General features: G+C 33.6%; 2 non-coding genes across 2 annotated transcripts; both read right to left on the bottom strand.

The window, feature by feature from the left end:
* Nucleotides 1–12,934: 12,934 nt before the first annotated feature.
* On the bottom strand, nt 12,935–13,011 carry LOC143592312 (small nucleolar RNA snoR53Y). The gene has a single exon (XR_013145894.1). It is a non-coding gene; the product is annotated as a small nucleolar RNA snoR53Y (small nucleolar RNA).
* Nucleotides 13,012–13,228: 217 nt separating this feature from the next.
* LOC143592313 (small nucleolar RNA snoR118) lies at nt 13,229–13,316 on the bottom strand. The gene has a single exon (XR_013145895.1). It is a non-coding gene; the product is annotated as a small nucleolar RNA snoR118 (small nucleolar RNA).
* Nucleotides 13,317–19,598: the final 6,282 nt, after the last annotated feature.

The following is a 19,598-nucleotide window of genomic DNA, read 5'->3' as shown; positions in this document are numbered from 1 at the left end:
AGGAAGTGACCAGGAGTCTAATGCTGGTGATAACTTTAACCTAAACTTTAAAAAGAAACTTAGGATCGAAGTTTGTCTTTTTAAAGATTTCAAGACTTATGGTCCAAAAGGATTTCATGGCGACAAGGGCGCCATTTCTACTTTAAGATGGTTAGAAGAAATGGAATCAATAGTGATAATCAGCAATTGTACTGAGAAGGAGAAGATTCAGTATATTTCTCAAATGTTTAAGGGGGAAGCGTTAGAGTGGTGGAACACTCTAATCACGTCTAAAGGAAGAGAACCATGTACCAATTGACGTGGGCAGAGTTCAAGGAAGTGGTGTTTCGGAAATTTTGTCCGATACATGAGACGAACATGATCCAAACTAAGTTCCTTAACCACCAAGTGGTTGGGACTAACATGAAAGACTACAATACTAAGTTTTAAGAGTATTGTAGACTCGTACCTCAGTTAGTAACACCAGAATCGAACAAGGTAACCGCTAAATTTGGGGTTTACCTACGGAAATACGAGACATGGTGAGGTCTCACTTACCACAAACTGCTGATTCTGCCATGGAATTGGCAGGATATTTGATGAATGGTCTTATCTGAAATAAGGAAGACGATAAGAAAGTTGACACAACCAGTGTTAAGATAGAAAAATGGAATACTCGTTTTGAGGGGAAGGAGACTGATAAAAGAAGAGGGGGCTTTAATTCTAATATCCCATTGTGTAAGATATGTAGGAGGCATCACTTCGGTCAATGTAGATTTGCAGCATCTACTTCTGCAGTTTGGGATTCGTGCAACAAACCTGGACATGTTGCAGCTGACTGCTGGAAGAAATCTATGACTTGCTTTCACTGCAAGGAAACTGGGCATCTCAATTTTGAATGCCCCAAAAAGAAAAATGTTGTTGCTGGAGGAAGCGGCACCAAAAATGATTCGAAGAAAGGAAATGCTAGAGTCTTTGTACTCGACACCAAGAAGGCTGCAGACATACCGAACACCATCACCGGTACGTTCTTAGTTAATAACGTTTATGCTAAAGTTTTATTTGATTCAGGAGCAAATCAAAGTTTTATAGATTATAACTTTGTAGTCTATTAAACGAACGTTTAATGAAATTAAATAAAAATTTAAACGTTGAGACAGCCAATGGTGAGGTAATTAAGATTTCTGAAACCTTAGAAAATGGAAAGATCTTATTAGCAGGTTATGTCATTCCTGTTCAATTATTACCTATGACATTATCCGGCTTTGACGTAGTTCTAGGTATGGACTGGTTATCCGATAACCATGCCCGTATCATCTGCAATAAGAAAACTATTGAACTACAAGCTCCTAATAAACGAACAATACAAATTTCCGGTGACAAAGATGCTGGTCAAGTTAGCCTAAATTCCATGATTAAAGCTAACAAATGTCTAAACCAAGGTTTTTTTAGCATATATGGCATATGTTACCAAAGAACCAAAACCAAAAGAGATAAAAGATGTACCTATAGTTGTTGAATTTTCAGACGTCTTTCCAAATGAGTTACCAGGTATTCCACCTAACCGAGAAGTCGAATTTAGGATAGACTTAATTCCTGGGACTGCACCAATAGCCAAAGCCCCATATCGCTTAGCTCCGACAGAAATGAAAGTGTTGAAGAAACAATTGGATGAACTTCTAGAGAAATGATTCATTCGTCCAAGTTCATCGCCTTGGGGAGCTCCAATATTATTCGTCAAAAAGAAGTACGGATCCATGAGAATGTGTATCGATTATAGAGCCTTGAACAAAGTAACTATTAAGAATCGATATCCGCTACCTGGAATTGATGACCTATTCGATCAATTGCAAGGAGCGAGTTACTTTTCCAAAATAGATTTACGTTCAGGGTATCATCAATTGAAGGTACAAGATGAAGACATTCCGAAGACATGGTTTTGCACAAGGTATGGGCATTATGAGTTCACCGTAATGCCATTTGGACTCACTAATGCCCCAGCCGCTTTCATGGACATGATGAACAGAATTTGCAAATCATATTTAGATAAATTTGTAATCATATTCATTGACGATATACTTATATACTCTAAATCGAAAGAAGATCACAAAGTGCATCTTAGGATTCTACTTGAAATACTTAGGAACGAGAAATTATACACTAAGTTTCAAAGTGCGAATTCAGGCTTCACGAAGTACAATTTCTTGGTCATGTGGTTAATGCCAAAGGAATTCAAGTCGACCCTTCCAAAATCAAAGCGATAGCTAAGTGGGAAGTTCCAAAATCGCCAACCGAAATCCGAAATTTCTCAGGTTTGGTGGGATATTATCGAAGATTCATTGAAAATTTCTCACGAATAGCCGTTCCTTTAACTTCATTAACTCGAACGAACGCCAAGTATTATTGGGGAACTAAACAACAAGAAGCATTTGACTAGCTCAAACAAAAGCTTACGAATGCACCTGTACTGCCTTGCCAGAAGGTACAGAAGATTTCGTTGTATTTAGTGACGCATTTCATTCGGGTTTGGGTTGCGTATTAATGCAAAGAAAGAAAGTAATAGCTTATGCTTCTCGTCAGTTGAAATTACACGAAAAGAATTATACGACTCACGATCTAGAGTTAGGTGCCATAATTTTCGCCTTAAAACTATGGAGGCACTATCTCTATGGAGTTAAATTTATCGTGTACACTGATCATAAAAGTTTAAAGCACATCTTTGATCAGAAAGAGCTTAACATGCGTCAAAGAATATGTATGTAAACCTTAAATGATTATGATTGCGAAATCATCTATCATGAGGGTAAAGCCAATGTGATGGCTGACACATTAAGCCGAAAGGAACATGAGAAACCCAAGAGGGTTCGGGCTTTAAGATTAGAACTTCAAATAGATCTAATCAAGCAGATTAAGAAAGCTCAAGAACAAGCTATCAAAGAAAACAACATCTCCGAAGAAAAGCGTAATGGTACCATTGACTCGTTAGTCATAGGTGATGACGGTATACTCAGACTTGAAAACATGATTTGGGTACCGATCATTGGAGAATTACGTGAAAAGATAATGAGCGAATCCCATAAATCCAAATACATGATGCACTCCGGTAGCGACAAAATGTATCAAAATCTCAACGCTAACTACTGGTGGAATGGAATGTAGAAAAACATTGCTCTGCATGTTGCTAAGTGTCTAACATGCTTACAAGTAAAAGCTGAGCATCAAAGCCACAGGGTTTGCTTCAGCAACCCGAACTTCGCGGTTGGAAATGGGAAATGATAACCATGGATTTTATAACAAAACTTCCTAAGACCACTCGTCAACATAATGCAATCTGGGTTATAATCGATAGGTTAACCAAATCCGCTCATTTCTTACCTATCAACGAGTCTTACTCTATGGAGAGATTGACACAAATATATGTTAATAACATTGTATCATTACATGGTGTGCCATTATCTATCATATATGATCGAGATAGTAGATTTACATCTCATTTTTGGTATAGTTTTCAAAAGGCGTTAGGAACTCAATTAAATCTTAGCACTGCTTATCATCCTCAAATTGATGGGCAGAGTGAAAGATTAATTCAAACGCTTGAACATATGCTCCGAGCTTGTGTGATCGACTTATGAGGAAGTTGGGATGATCATCTTCCCTTAATGGAATCTCGTATAACAATAGTTATGACACAAGTATTCAAACCGCGCCGTTCGAAGCTTTGTATGGCTGAAAATGTAGAACACTGGTATGTTGGTCTGAAATTGGAAATAACCAAATGTCTGGACCCGAGATAGTCCAAGAAACCACGGATAAAGTATTACAAATACGTGAACGACTTAAGACGGCTAGAGATTGACTAAAGAGTTATGCTGATGTTCGTCGTAAGACATTTGGGGATTTAGGATTTGGATTTTGATGTTATGATTGGGGATTTAGGGTTTACAAGATATAACGTTTAAATGGAAATAAAAAAACAAAGAAAATAATGAAGTTACCAAATTTTCTCTGACTTAACGGAAAAAATGGACAGAGTTACAAAAAAAGTACTAAAAATGCAAGTTTTTTGAAACTGGGGTAGCCATTTGCACAAAATAAAGAATATGTACTAAAGTTGCGTAGTTTTCCAAACCACAGGTACTAAAATGGCACTTAACTCTAATATATATATATATATATATATATATGGAATATAATAAGTTAAAAGAATTCATATTAAAGAAATGGTGAAAGGATTCCATCCTAGATGGAAAGTAGGAAGAAAATGGAATTCCTTTCTAATGGTATAAATAAGGAAGATAAATTTCATCCCACATGGAAAGTGGGATAAAATTATAAGCTCTTTATAAGAGATGTAATTTCAATAGTAATATTCTTTTATGCATAGCATGCACCAAGTGGTCCTAGCGGAGCTCGGGCGAGGGAGATGGCGAAGGCGAAGGCGATGGCAAAGGGCGTTGGGCGCAATGTAGCGCTTTGATGGCCCTGCTTGAGAGCCACATTATTGTTTTTGGAAAGTGGAAGAAAGACAAGGAAAGGACAATAGATAAAAGTACGAGGGCTAAAGTGAAAATTCTGATTTCAAGACCCATCGCGATACACGATGGGTATATCACAGTGCATACGCGATCGCCCAACCTATTGGGTCATCGCGATACGCGATGACCAGGTGAACCAATCGTGACACGTGTCCACACGTGTCAGGTCTACTAGGTAGCCAATCAAGCCTAGTGGGCGGCGTCACGATACGCGATGGCCGAACCTAAAATTCCATCGCGATACGCGATGGAATATAAGATTTAGAGGCGGTTAACAGATCTACCGCGATACGCGATGGATCCCTTTTTGACCCATCACGTATCGCGATGGGTCACAATTCCAGCCCTATAAATAAGGGTGTCAGGCTCTTCATCATGCATCCCAAACCAGAAATTTATATTCACTACCCTCGAAATTCTTGCTTCGGCCCTATTTTCCCTACGAATCCATTCTAGAAAAACGTGCAAGGCGTAGAAGTGTTGATAGATCATTCCCTCGATACCGACAAAAAATAGGAGTGCTGCCCACGTCAAGCTTAGGCATTTCTAGAAATACAAGCCATACAAGGTAGGGGATTGTCACACCCCGACCAAAGGCGGAACATGCCGGGGCGTAACGTATTGATTGGACAGTAGCTCAAAAGACACTAATTAAAGCAACAAAAATTATTTAATTTCATTAACATTAAAACAAGTACACAAATTCAATATACAGAATAAATACGTCATGCTTTTTGGGTTTAGAATAAATATCCTAAAGTAAAAACTAATATCTTCAATCTTGATCAATGTAAATTACTTGTACCTGTAGAATGTATAAAAATAGAGTTTGTCAACAAGAATGTTGGTGAGAATACATAAGTTTTAGTTGAGATACATATATAGATAAAAACCATAATTCATATGTAAATGATGAGTATTACAATTATTATGAAAATGTAAACACCTAAATAGGTGTGGACCCGTTCTTATTGATACGAAATCAAAGTACTTGGGTAAATGTATGATCATACTAGATGAGGATATATGATGATGAGATACCAACCACCAAAAATAAAATAAACAATTAAGCACATAAAGCATTATCATAGAGCATGAAATAATCACACATAAACATATATTGAATTGTGTTTTGAATAGGTGTGGGAATAAAACATAAGTAAACTTGAATATGGTATACATGCTACCCCTAAAATATAAAAGGAGGAAAAAGGTGTATGCAAACTCACCTTAACGAGTGGATTAACGAATATGAGATGGCGATAAAAATTTAGGTAGAAACGGTCGAGATCCTTGGGATACGTCAACGAAAGCTCCTAGTTGTTTAAAGATAGTATTAATTTATTATAACAAAGTATCAACAAAACTTATAAAGAATGGGATTTGATTGGGTCTTAAGTACAATTGTTATTTAAAATATCATTAGGTTAATTATCCAAATTTGTAAATAATATGAACTGGGGGTATAAACTATAAAATAATACGACATGACCTTATGGTTACAAATCGGTTTAAAAGAATTTCGGAGTGTTTTAGGGTTTAAACTATTATTATTATTATTATTATTATTATTATTATTATTATTATTATTTATGTTTTAGATCTTCCATAAAGTGATATAAAAGTTGGAAAAGTTAATACATACATGAATATTTAAAATGAAAACAATTTGCATTATTAAACGAGTTATCACTACATATATATATATATATATATATATATATATATATATATAAGAAAAGCGACAAGTCTAGAGGTTTGGTATATTATATTTACGTTTATTAAATGTTAATAATATACAAGAAATTGATTAACAGTCTTTAAAAAATTAAATAACAAAAACCGAGTCCAGGGGGGCTCGAACCCGCGCCTGGATCGGTTCCAGTGTGTTAACAACCCACGCACCAGCCATTGGGGCTGGTGTGGTAATTTGTTACTTGAGCTAGTATGTTTAAATAAAACCAGAAGTTCATAAAACCCAATTCTTATTCATAAACCCTAGAAATCAAAACGTCCAATTCGTTCGAGGTTTGTAAAAATTGATTTAGGGTTAATGTTAACCACTGGAAAACGAACAGAATGCACCTATCAATTAACTTGTATGATAACGGATTGAGGGAGAATGGCTAATTAGGGTTAGCGGCTCAAACTAGGTCGATTCTTGGTCTTAACGAAAATGTATGATGCGATTTGGTTAGGGCTTAGGTTCGCGCTGGTGAGAGGATGATGTGGTATGATTTAATTACATTTTGATGGTGTTTTATATAGTGTTTTAGGAGTTTGTTAGCCGCGGTTCCTTATTAACGAGTCATAGCTGTCCTAGTTAATCAATTACCATGTATAGACTGTCGGCAGACGCGTTTTAGGTTGTTAGGTGATTTGGTAAGATCAATTTGCTTGATTTAGCCCTAAAATTATGGTTCAAGAAAAGGGGGAGTCTGCCATCGACGGGGAAGGAGGAGGGAAAGAGAAAAAGAAAATAAATAAATAAATAAATAATATTTATAGTTTGCATAATGGTCCTTGGTCTATGATGTTGGTGCAAGAGTTAATCAAAGTTGGCTAAGGGTTGTTTTGTACAATCTTACAACTATAATAAAAAAAAAAAAAATTAAACGAGTCGGGTTTTCGGGTCCGAAAATTAACGAATGTTATAGGGATCTGCCCGATTATTTATTATATATGGCTTAGACCCTAGTCGAGGGTATAGTCTATGCCTTGATTATATAAAAGGTAAAATATAGTTTTTATAAGATGAGGGTATAGATTATATATTATTTCTTTATAATTATAAAGATTTTATTATGTTTCTTAAGAAATAAGAAACTTGGTATATACGTTTCTTCATGAAGAAGAAACGTAGTGTTTAAATGATAAAAATTCTTGGACTAAAGGTCCAAGTATTTTATAAAAGAGAAATGGCTATCAAGATAATGATTATGAAAATAGACTAAAGGTCTAAAGCTAGATCACTGATCTAGTATTTATAAAAGGTTATTCTCGTACTATAGGTCCGCGGTAACAAGAAGATTACATCAGTGGGTTAAACTGATCATAAAAAAGGTGAATACGTCCAAACTCTTTACAACTTTATATATCAAGTCTTATAAATGATTACATGGGATTGCGTATCCCTAAAACGTTATAAACAAAGGTAATCGTTGTCCCTCAGGCTATCGTATACGTTTGTCTGGATCCTTTCATATGTGGGTAGACGGTGGGCACACCGCACCACGCTTGATTATGCCTCCGTCACGTTGGGCCGGACCTACGATGTTCGAGTGGGGATAATCTTGTGTATATAGGTAGTGGCTACGATCTCGAACGCTGCGGTGTAAACTGAGTGGTTTCGAGTTGAGCTAGAGTTTGTAATAGTACTCAGACTTTCAGAACTTGATTATTTCCTAAGCCACGTTGGGCCGAGGCCTACAATGTCTCGAGGGGATAATTAAGTATCAAAATATGTTGTGTCAACATATTCACCAGCGTGCGTTGCTGACGTATTTTATAACTGTTTTTCAGGTAATCGAGATTAGGTGTTTGGAGATAAAGAATAGCCATTAGACGATCTGATGGCTCAGATGGAGTTTTTATTATTAAAATAATGTAAAATATGGTTTTTATGTTTCAAAGACTTTGTACCAACTATCGGGTGTTTAATTCCAGACTTTTGAAATATATTAATATTTTAATTAAAACTTCCGCTTTACAACCTTAAACTCTGATATATTTACAAAACAGGTACCAACTATTGGTCACACTCCTAGGCCCTAAGTTGAGGTGTGACAGTTGAAATGTTGAAGATGACGGAGAAGATGATGGGAAGATGATAGGAAAAGGACGGGTGGATTAAATGACAATACTATCCTTTATATTAAATAAACCATTAAACTAAAACCTGAATATGTTGCACAACAACCATACATTGGAGTTTGTGGGGTTTTCGCCACTAGAAGGGGTTTCTAGTATATACTTACCATAAATATATATATATGTGTGTGTGTGTGTGTGTGTTCAATATGGCTTGTTTTCTTTCAACTAGTCAAGTTCAGATAATGTGTTTAATCTGTTTAGATAAACAAGCTGACTTAACAACATTTATAATCAAACATGTCGACCCACCCACACATTAACCGGTTTAACCCATTTTTAAGGCATAGTTAAATGGTAAAATAAGTTAGGGGATGTTTGGGATTCCTTATTTTTTACCTCCTTATAACTTATAAGGAGAAATCTGAAGTTACAAATGTGTAACTTATCAACCTTTCCCCTTAAGTAACAAGGAAATTTAAATAATTTTTTTAACTTATTATCATAAGTTATAAGTCATAAGAGCATTACCATACCCATCTTCATTTCGAAAATTTAGAAAAAAAACATCTAAATAATCACTCCAACTCATTCTCTATCTCCAAACTTCATCTCAAAATTTAAATGAAATGATATAGGAAGCCTTCAAATTTAGAGTGCTGGCACAATACTTTATTTTCAATTACCCTTCTATAAATATATATTAGAAATCCATTTATATTGAAAATGATAATAAAACAAAATACTTAGGAGTTAAGATTATAAATGAAAAAAAGATAACAAAGAATATAGAGGTGGTAATGGAGAATGGGTTGGGGAAGGTAATTAGAAAATGATGTATAATTTAAAGAAATTATGTTTTTTAGTTGAATTTTAAAGATGAGATAGAGAACCCATTGGGAATGCTCTAAGAGCATTCTCAACCCGTTCTCCATCCCTATCTTTATAATTACACTAAATAACACTACATTTATCTCTTCTATTTAATTAATATTTTTATATTTTATCATTACAGGTTTCTCTCTCATCTACTCACAACCAATCCAAAAAATTTAAAAAAATAAATAGTGGTAAACAATATTTCCCCAAATTTACAAAAAATCACTATATTTCCCTGTCCACCCTATAATTTACATTCACAACCACCACGGATAACCTCACCCTGTATGATTTGCTCTCTCGCATAATTACACACATGATTACATAATTAAAGGGGAAGGGATGAGAATGATCTAAGGATGTAAAAATAAAGAATCCAAACACCCGGTCTTCTCCGGTAAACGCAGAATTGAAAAACCGAAGAAGAAGAAGAAGAAGAAGAAGAAAGTAAATTATTATTATTAGGGTTTTAAGAAAGAAAGCTTCATGTTCTAAAATGGCGTCAATTGGCAGCATCTACTTGTTATGTGTAATAATCATTTCACTTAAACCTTCAGAATCCGTTACACCTCAAGCTTACAAACGAGATCCAGGTCACCAGCAGCATCAATGGCATCACAGTGTGTTTCAAGATGTTAAAGAAAGCGTTTGATCCTATGTTCGTAGAATGCTTCATTTTCGCGCTGAGGTAAACAAACAAACAATTAACGATTCATAATTAGTTTAATCTGACGGTAACTTCTATGTATGTATGTATGCATGCATGATCGAATTCAGTTTGATCCTTATTACTTTGATTACATCATCTATCAATCCACAATTCCACATCTAATTAGTCTCTTGAAACTGCATTTTTAATCTGGATTAATATACCGGTTCCGTTAGTCAATAACTATATAATATGCTTAATCTGTCATGAATTTGGAGTGCAATGTCTCTATATTAGCTAGGTTAAACTACATTTTAAAATCACAATAACTTTGAACGTATTAGCAATTTGACTTTAATATTATCAATGCGGCTAGGTAAAAGAGCCGAGCTCGAGCTCAAGCTCGTGCTCGAGGGTGTCTAATGAGTAGTTTTTCAAGCTCGAGCTCAGCTATTAAAAGTTTGATTTTTTATTTATATATTTAATTATAGTTTTAACATAATATATGTTTTTACTTATTTTTCTCATACTTTTATGCATAATAATTATTCAATACATTATATTAAATGAAAGTTACGTAAGTAATAGGCTTGCGATCCGGCTTGAGCTCAATAACTAAAGATCGGGTTCAGGTCCATTTATTTAACAAGCTTATTTTTACGCCTTTAAGCTCGCTCGATTCGAGCTTTTATGCGAGCTGATCTCGTGTAGTTACCTGAGTCATTTGATGGAGGCGGTTGAAGGAGGTTCTTGGTGTATTGTTCACGGATAAGAGGGGTGGTTAAGGGAAAAAAAAGGTGTTAGACCATTAGCAGCGGGTGAGACGCATTTACAACCCTGCCCGTTTCATATTAGCATCTTAAATGCTGCCTCAACCCTTTCTCTCTTCTCCTTTTATAAAAAATATAACGTTATCAGTCCAGTGGCGAATCTAAAAAATTTTTTTAAGTGGTGCACTAGTTTTAAATGCGTCAGTTTCATGGAATCGGATATAAAAATTTTGGGCAGTTTGACGGTTTGGTTCGGTTCGACAATTCGGGTCAGTTCATTACGTAATAATGTTTTACCATCGGTTTAATCTGCTAATTGTAATATAAAATTTAACGAATACCTTAACAATTAACAAATGAATCTAAACAATTAATAATATCAAGAAAAATTAACAAATGAATCTTAACTCATCGTCACGGTCGAAGGATTCGAGGAAGAGTAGCAACTAGCAAGACTAGAGGAAGGCGGCCGGAGAAAGGCACGAGCCCGCGAAAGAAGACGGTGGTATGTGGTCGACCAGATGCCCGGACTACCGGAGGAAGGAGGTGTGGAATGTAATCGTGGTGGAGAGGGGAGAAAGGCGAAGAGCGGCGTTTGTAATTGTATCTTTGTTTAAAAGTTTTGGTTTATGAAACTCTAAAAGACTGCATAAAAAAATTTAAAAAAAATAGTGTAAAACAGATTTGAACCCGCGACATTTGGTTTACAAACTTAAAGAGTTCTCCATCAAACCAACTCCTCATATTGTAATCAATGTGGTTTCTTTCTAATTTATAAGATGGTTCACTCTATTATTTTCTATATACCAATACACCATTATTTCGAAACTCGGGTGGTTTGTGGAAACCACCCATTTGAATGGTGGATCCGCCCATGGTTATCACTTTTCACTTTCTCTCTTCTTCCCCCTCACCATAACCTAAACACATTGTCCTTCACATACATCACATACAACTACAAACCATCCATTTGAATGGTGGATCCGCCCATGGTTATCACTTTTCACTTTCTCTCTTCTTCTCCCTCACCAGAACCCAAACACATTGTCCTTCACATACATCACATACAAGTACACATCATCAATGCTTCATAAAAAATGGGATGGTGAGTTTTTAAAATTTTATTTTTTAAGGATAAAATAGTCGTTTTTACAAGTGAGATTTCGATATGCTACATGAACATTCGTAATTTACTCTATAATTATACTATTTAAATGTGTGTGACTTTAAAAGTCATGATCAAATGGAGGTTACGTGCAGTCACCAACCCTCTCAACACCTTGGTAGAGAGAGACATGAAAATTAAGGCAAAAATGTTTTTTGTGATATGTATCATGTATGCACTCTGATGGCTCAAAGTGTGAGGAAGCAACATTGTTTTTTAATGGCAAGAATTATATTAAAAAACCTTCACCCGTAAGAAACTACAGAGGACGGAACACGACCCATTACAAAAGACTTACAAAAACATGTGGACTAAAAGATAAAAAAAACAAGAAAAATAACATGACACAAAATAAAAGGAGGTCCAAAAAGGATGAAATGAAAAAGGATCTCCTATGGACCGACCGGACCACACACTGCATTATACCACAAATACAAAGAGATTTAACCGACATCCGAAGTCTTCACACTCTAGCACAATCTAAGAACGCCCGTCTCATTTACGCAACTTTGAATTGTATTGCATCCCAATAAAGCAGTCATCTTTTTCTCTACCGAAGGTAATTCATTCCACTGGCTTAACTGTATGAGGGTAAACGGAACTTAACATTTCCAAAGGATCATCTGCCTATTATTATCAAATTGTAGCTCGTGATTTTGAAAACGCAAATTAAACTCCTAGGCCATATCTGGATTTATGACCAGAAAACAAGCCCAATGCTGTAATACATCCAATCCAGAATTATCTACACACTAAAAAGATCAAGAAACACCTAGGTCTCTGATTCAAGATCCATAAACACTTTTAATTTTACAACTCTACATCGCCATCATCACACAATAATTGCATCCATCTTCAAACCCATCATCTAAAACATAAGCAAAACAATTGACATGCTGAACAATTTAAGATCTGGATATATTTAAAAAACCAGGCATCAAGTAAATTTAAAACAAAACTTGTTAAAACATTTTAGAAGATGTCAAGAAGCGGGTTAATGAAAATTAATCAATACAAAAGTGAAACCATTATTTAGTTCTAAAAAACCATACCAAATTATAATTTGAAGAAACTTTAAGCCATTTACTCTCAAGTGTAAGAAAAACCGATCAGTGAAAATCAATTAACAAACACGATGAATTTTAGGTGTTCCCTCAGAAATGACTGAAAAATGATTCATCAATATCAGAATTAGCATGGTCAAATTTGTACATCATAGGGAACATGCCTCTTTGTTAAAAGAGGCTTTAAGTTTTATAAAGAAAACAAAATGTATTAAAAAAACTCAAATAAATATCATAAAACGCAAAGCAAATAATAAAGAATGTTGAAAGCTCAGATGGATATGAAGCGAGTATAATCCATAACCTCAAACATATTAAGGTCTCAGAGTGAGCTGGGATGCAACTTCAATTTTCATCGCTATATATATATATATATATGATCAGACTAGCTTTCTAGGCTGCATTATTATTATGCATCAAATCAAGCAATTGCTCTCAGAGCCCAGTGCAAACTTGATCATCTCAAAATATAAATGCTCAACAATATCATAACTATAAGACAAAACTCAAACAAAAGAAACTAACTAAATAATATGAAAAGCGTAAATGCTTATAGGCCGGTATCATCAAAATGTAAATAATAACATTATCAGGTCTCAAAGATATCATCATGCCATCATCGGATCCATAAAAAAAATTCAAAACTTTTATTAAAATTAAAAACAAATTCAAGTACGAAAGATGCATACAGCCATATAGGGTATGGATAAGGGAGTTGATGGATGGATGAATGTTTGGTTTTATGAATTTGGGGATTAGGGTTTTTCAAGTGATAATATGTGGATTGGAGCATTCATTGTATCAAAGCCCAGCTTTATATACTTCTAGCCCATTCTATTTCTTACATTTTGTGGGCCTCAAAGCACAAGTGTAAATACTATTCCTAACCGGTTAACCAAACTGAAAGCAAATAACCTGTATTAACAATAGGTTAGGGACCGATCAGGGATTTTTACAAAGGAACCGGTAATAGGTTTAATTCATTAGGTTAACTGGTAATAAGCGAAATGAACTGGTTACATAGGTTAGGGCTTTGCCCCTACAAAACCATTAGGAACCATAAACTGTTTTGACCGTTTAACTAGTAATATATTATTGTTGGTAATCAATTTTCTTGGTTAACTAGTATTTGCACCTCTACCTTAAAGTGCATAAATTTTAGTTTAAAAAATGGTTGATTAAACGTATTTCTTTTGTTTATTGAGATGAATTTAAGGTGTTTTTACCTCATTCAATCATTAGTACTTAGTATATAAAAAAGAATAATCAAATGAAATAGGAGAGAGGAAAAAGGGGGTGGGGGAAGAAGAGAAAATTATGTTATGTAACAATAATAAAGCAATATGCATAAGCTTATATTTGCTTAATGTAATTTTTCCTTATGAATGGATGTAGCCCATGATAGCATTGCATATTTAAATTGTGGCTTGAAATACTAACAAACTTACACATATAACATGTACGTACGTGTTTGTCATTTATCATACAAAAACAAACCAAAATGAAACTTGCACCATATGTAGATTTGGGTTGATCTTAGCGGATTGGTAATATTCATTTATAACATCATCAATAACCTACCTCGTGTACGTAAGATGACATAAGAGTTTGCTTGAGTAACTATTTATCGGTTTACGGAAAACTTGAACGTTGTTTATCCACTTCTGCATCAATATATTCATCATCATCATCGCTATGATACTTTGTTCGTCTAAACCCAACTCTTCACCCAAGTTCTACTTCTGCTTTAGCGGTTCCAAACCCCAACACTAGGGCTACAAATATCGCAAGCCAAATCTTCTTCATCGTCATCGACATGAAGTTACCAACGAGCTTTTATTTAAAAAAAACAACTAAATCAATATATGTGTTGAACTAGTTAAAAAATGCAATGAAAAAAATGTAATCAGTAGTTTTGGTATTGTGGTGAAAAGGCAGAGATAGCAAACTTTACCTTATATATTATTTATTGGAGGGAGGTAACTAGTTGTAAGATGATCTCAATGAAGTTTGATTACATATGGTGAAGATTTCTAATTTTCTACCATCACTAGTGACATTAATTAATAAATATCAGTGGCTGCCGGGTGGATAAGAAAGTTTAGCACTTACAAAAATCAAAATGAATAGAGGGAAGTAATTATGAGTCTGAGTGTAATTATGAAATTTTACTCAATAATAGTATATGTTTAGGGTTCATTAATGAATGTTACCACTATTGTTATTACTTTCTTATGTGAAATTATTACTCTAATGTACTTAAGTGGTGTTGTCTTTGTGTTTCATTAGTTTTTTCTATCAATTTTGTTTTTCTTACAGGTTACAATGGCAACTTATAAGGATATACTTCCATTATTAATATAAATATTCACGATTTATTGTATGGTTATTAAATAAAACTATTCAGATATCGATGGAATTTGAAGTTGAATCATGTTAATAATTAACCTTATATTTTCATAAAAATATTTAAATCTTTGTACATTGTGTGGGTTAGTGGGATTTTGGACATCTCAGATTCTCAGGTTTCTGTATATCTTTTTTATAATTTAATTTTTTTCCATAATGGGGTTCGTAGTGGCCTTTTTTCATAAGTCAACAAAAAAATCAAATGAAATAAGCACCAAAATAGGTCACTAGGTATTACAGATACGCCTTTTGGATATTACTTATTTATATATGATACTAGTTTTTAGGGTAAATTTAAAATATAAAGGACAACAAAAATAAGAAGGGTGAAAAGGAATCAAATCCATTGATCTTAAATTTAAATGGCTGAGATTAATTTAATAAATAAAAATTGATTGAAAGAGCAAGAAAGTAATAAGTCACATTTGTTTAATTTCTTTCTTCACATGTAAGGCACATGCTAATTCCCTTCATCATTTAAAATTTCCATAACTTTTTCATACGACATTATTTAAAAAAAAAAAATTCACCATAATAATATGACTATCATATTGTTATATAAAAATAAAAAAAATTAATGAGTTTTTTAATTGTGTTTTTTGTTGTTCATTGTTTCATTGTGTAATATGTTGTTTCCATTGTGTTTTACGTTTCAAGTCATTGTGTAATACGTATTCACCATTGTGTCTTGCATTTTAGGTCATTGTGTTATACGTATTCATCATTTTGTTTTACGTTTCAAGTTATTGTGTAACATGTATTACTCATTGTGTTTTATGTATTAGATAATTTGTTGTTATTTTATCATTATTTTTACATATTACTATTACACAATGGTGTCATTAGTATTTAAAAAAACATAATTATGAGTTGAAAAACACAATGACGAAAAAAGACACAATGATAAGCGAAAAGACATAATGGTGTGCGAAAAGAAACAATGGTGTGCGAAAAAAGACACAATGGTGTGCGAAAAGACACAATGGCGAAAAAAGACACAATGATAAGCGAAAAGACATAATGGTGTGCGAAAAAAGACACAATGGTGTGCGAAAAAAGACACAATGGTGTGCGAAAAGACACAATGGTGTGCGAAAAAAGACACAATGGTGTGCGAAAAGACACAATGGTGTGCAAAAAGACACAATGATAAGCGAAAAGACACAATGACGAAAAAAGACACAATGATGAAAAAATACACAATGACGAAAAAATACACAATGATAAGCGAAAAGACACAATGGCGAAAAAAGACACACTTATAAGCGAAAAGACACAATGGTGTGCGAAAAGACACAATGACAAAAAAAATACAATGATAAGCGAAAAGACACAATGACGAAAAAAGACACAATGATAAGTGAAAAGATACAATGTTGTGCGAAAAGACACAATTATAAGCGAAAAGACACAATGGTATGCGAAAAGACACAATGACGAAAAAAGAAACAATGATAAGCGAAAAGACACAATGGTGTGCGAAAAGACACAATTATAAGTGAAAAGACACAACGGTGTGCGAAAAGACACAATGACGAAAAAAAGACACAATGATAAGCGAAAAGACACAGTGGTGTGCAAAAAGACACAATGACGAAAAAAAGACACAATGATAAGCGAAAAGACACAATGGTGTGCGATAAGACAGAATGACGTGATTTTTGTTTTAAATTTTATATAACAAAAATCATACTCATATTAAAGATAAAAAAAACGCTTGTTATTATGATGACTTAAAAATATCATACGAAAAAGTTATGAACGTTCTAAAATGATGGAGGTACTAACATGTGCCTTGCATGTGGAGAGAGAAAATGTATACAATTACCTTTATACCCTTTTTCCCTTGGTTCCCACTTGACACTAGAGGTGTACAAAAAACCCGAACCCGGAACTGGACCTAAAAAAAAACTCGGAACCGGTTTTTCTAAAACCCGGGTTTTTAATACCGGAACCCGAACCCGACCCTAACCGTAGGGTACGGATATGGTATGACTTTTAATGTTGAAACCCGAACCCGAATCCGTACTCGATCTAAACCCGATAATACCCGAAACCCGGTTCTAGGTATACCCGAAACTCGGTTTAAACTATACCCGAAATCCGGTTCTAGTTATACCAAAAACCCGGGTTTTTTGCATACCCGAACCGGATTTTTTGCATGCTAGGATATTAGTGTTTGTGTACATGTTTTTGTGTGGCTGTCCACAATAGTTGTTCTCCAACGGATATTTTTTGTAGCACGTATATGATATAAATACTTGTTTAGAGTAATACCTTTTAATATATCAAACAACAACTAAAAACACATAAAATATATGTTTTTTGTATCATTGTTTAGTTGTTTATGTATGTTTGAATGAACTTTGAAGTTTGTATGCAAAAAAATAGAGTTAGGATAAAAAATGAAGCAGACCCGTTAATAGAAGAAACTGTAGAAAGTGGGTTTTTTTAATACCCGGAAAATAGGGTATTCAATACCTATAAAACGGGTTTTTTTCTATACCCGAAAATAGGGTCTTCAAATACCCGGGTATTGAAGACCCGGTTCAATACCCTACCCGAACCCGACCCGATTATTATTAATACCCGATTTTTTAATACCCGATTTTTTAATACCCGATCATACGCGAACCCGGTTCCATACCCGAACCCGGTTCTTCATAATACCCGATTTGTGCACCTCTGCTTGACACATGGTAATTATTTACGGCTTCTCACACTTATCATTTTTATTACCCTTTTTAGAATAACTTGACTCTCTAGTTTTTATCCCCATATTATGAGAGTTGTTTTATATTATTTATTTTTAATATTTATTTGTTTTTTGAATTTTTATTTTTTTTATTATATGAAAGTTAATAATATACTTATGATTTGATGATAAATTGTTTCTCAAATAAATGAAATGTTATAACCCGGTTTAAAAGCTATATGAGTTTAATGAGACCCAAGACTTGTTTATTTTTATTACTATAAAATTGGTTTTTAATTATAAATTATATATATCTTTTTTTAAATAAATCATATATTAATTTTTAGTATATCCATACTTTATAGGATTTTTATATAAAATATTTGGTGAGATTAGTTTTTAATTTAATGAGATGTTATAACCCGTTTAAGAAATATCTGGGTTTGATAAGACCCACACCCGTGAATTCGGGTCAAATGCATGAGAAACCTCCATTTAAAAATTAAGCAAATCTGGTGACTTCGTATTACGAGGGCTGTTTTACATTACTCGTTTTTAATATTTATATATTTTTTTAGGTTTATTTTAATTTAATGTAATGAAATTTATAATATACTTATAGTTTGATGATAAAAAGGTTTCACAAATAACTAAGATGTTATAACCCGGTTTAAAAGTTATCTAGGTTTGGTAAGACCCAAGACCCGCTTATTTTTTTTACTCTAAAATTGTTTCTTAATTATAACTAATATTTTTTTAAATCATATAATAATTTTTAGTATATCCTATTTTATAGGATTTTCACATCAATAATTTGGTGAGAATAATTTTTAATTTAATGAGATGTTATCACCCATTTAAGGAATATCTGGGTTTGGTAAGACTCACACCGGTGAATTTAGGTCAAATGCATGAGAAGCCTCCATTTAAAAATCAAGCAAATCTGATGACTCCAAAAAATGGGGAGCGACCACATTGCGACACATATAATTTTTATGTTTTCGTTTATATATATTATAGATAGATTTATAGGGTCAATTTATTCTACAAATGGTAACAAAAATGAGAAGTGTAAGAAGCCATAAATAATTGACATGTGTCAAGTGGGAACTAAAAGAAAAAGGGTATAGAGGTAATTATACACATTATATCTCTCCACATGCAAGACACATGTTAATACCCTCATCATTTTAGAACGTCTATAACTTTTTCGTATGATATTTAAAAAATTCATCATAACAACAAACGTTTTTTTATCTTTAATATGAGTATGATTTTTTTTATATAAAATTAAAAAAAATTACGTCATTGTGTCTTTTCGCACACTATTGTGTCTTTTCGCTTATCATTGTGTCTTTTCGCACACCATTGTGTCTTTTCGCTTATCATTGTGTCTTTTTTCGTCATTGTGTCTTTTCGCACACCATTGTGTTTTTTCGCTTATCATTGTGTCTTTTTTCGTCATTGTGTTTTTTCGTCATTGTGTCTTTCAACTCATCATTATGTTTTTTTAAATACTAATAACAACGTTATGTAATAATAATATGTAAAAATAATGATAAAATAACAACAAATTATCTAATACATAAAACACAATGATTCATACATGTTACACAATAACTTGAAACGTAAAACACAATGGT

This window comes from Bidens hawaiensis, unplaced genomic scaffold (assembly GCF_021521415.1).
Source record: "Bidens hawaiensis isolate Kalapana, Puna unplaced genomic scaffold, B.hawaiensis_p1.1 tig00040682_1, whole genome shotgun sequence".
In the NCBI taxonomy this organism is placed as follows: domain Eukaryota; kingdom Viridiplantae; phylum Streptophyta; class Magnoliopsida; order Asterales; family Asteraceae; genus Bidens; species Bidens hawaiensis.
Note: the sequence above shows the minus strand (reverse complement) of the source record. Positions and strands in the feature narration are given on the sequence as shown.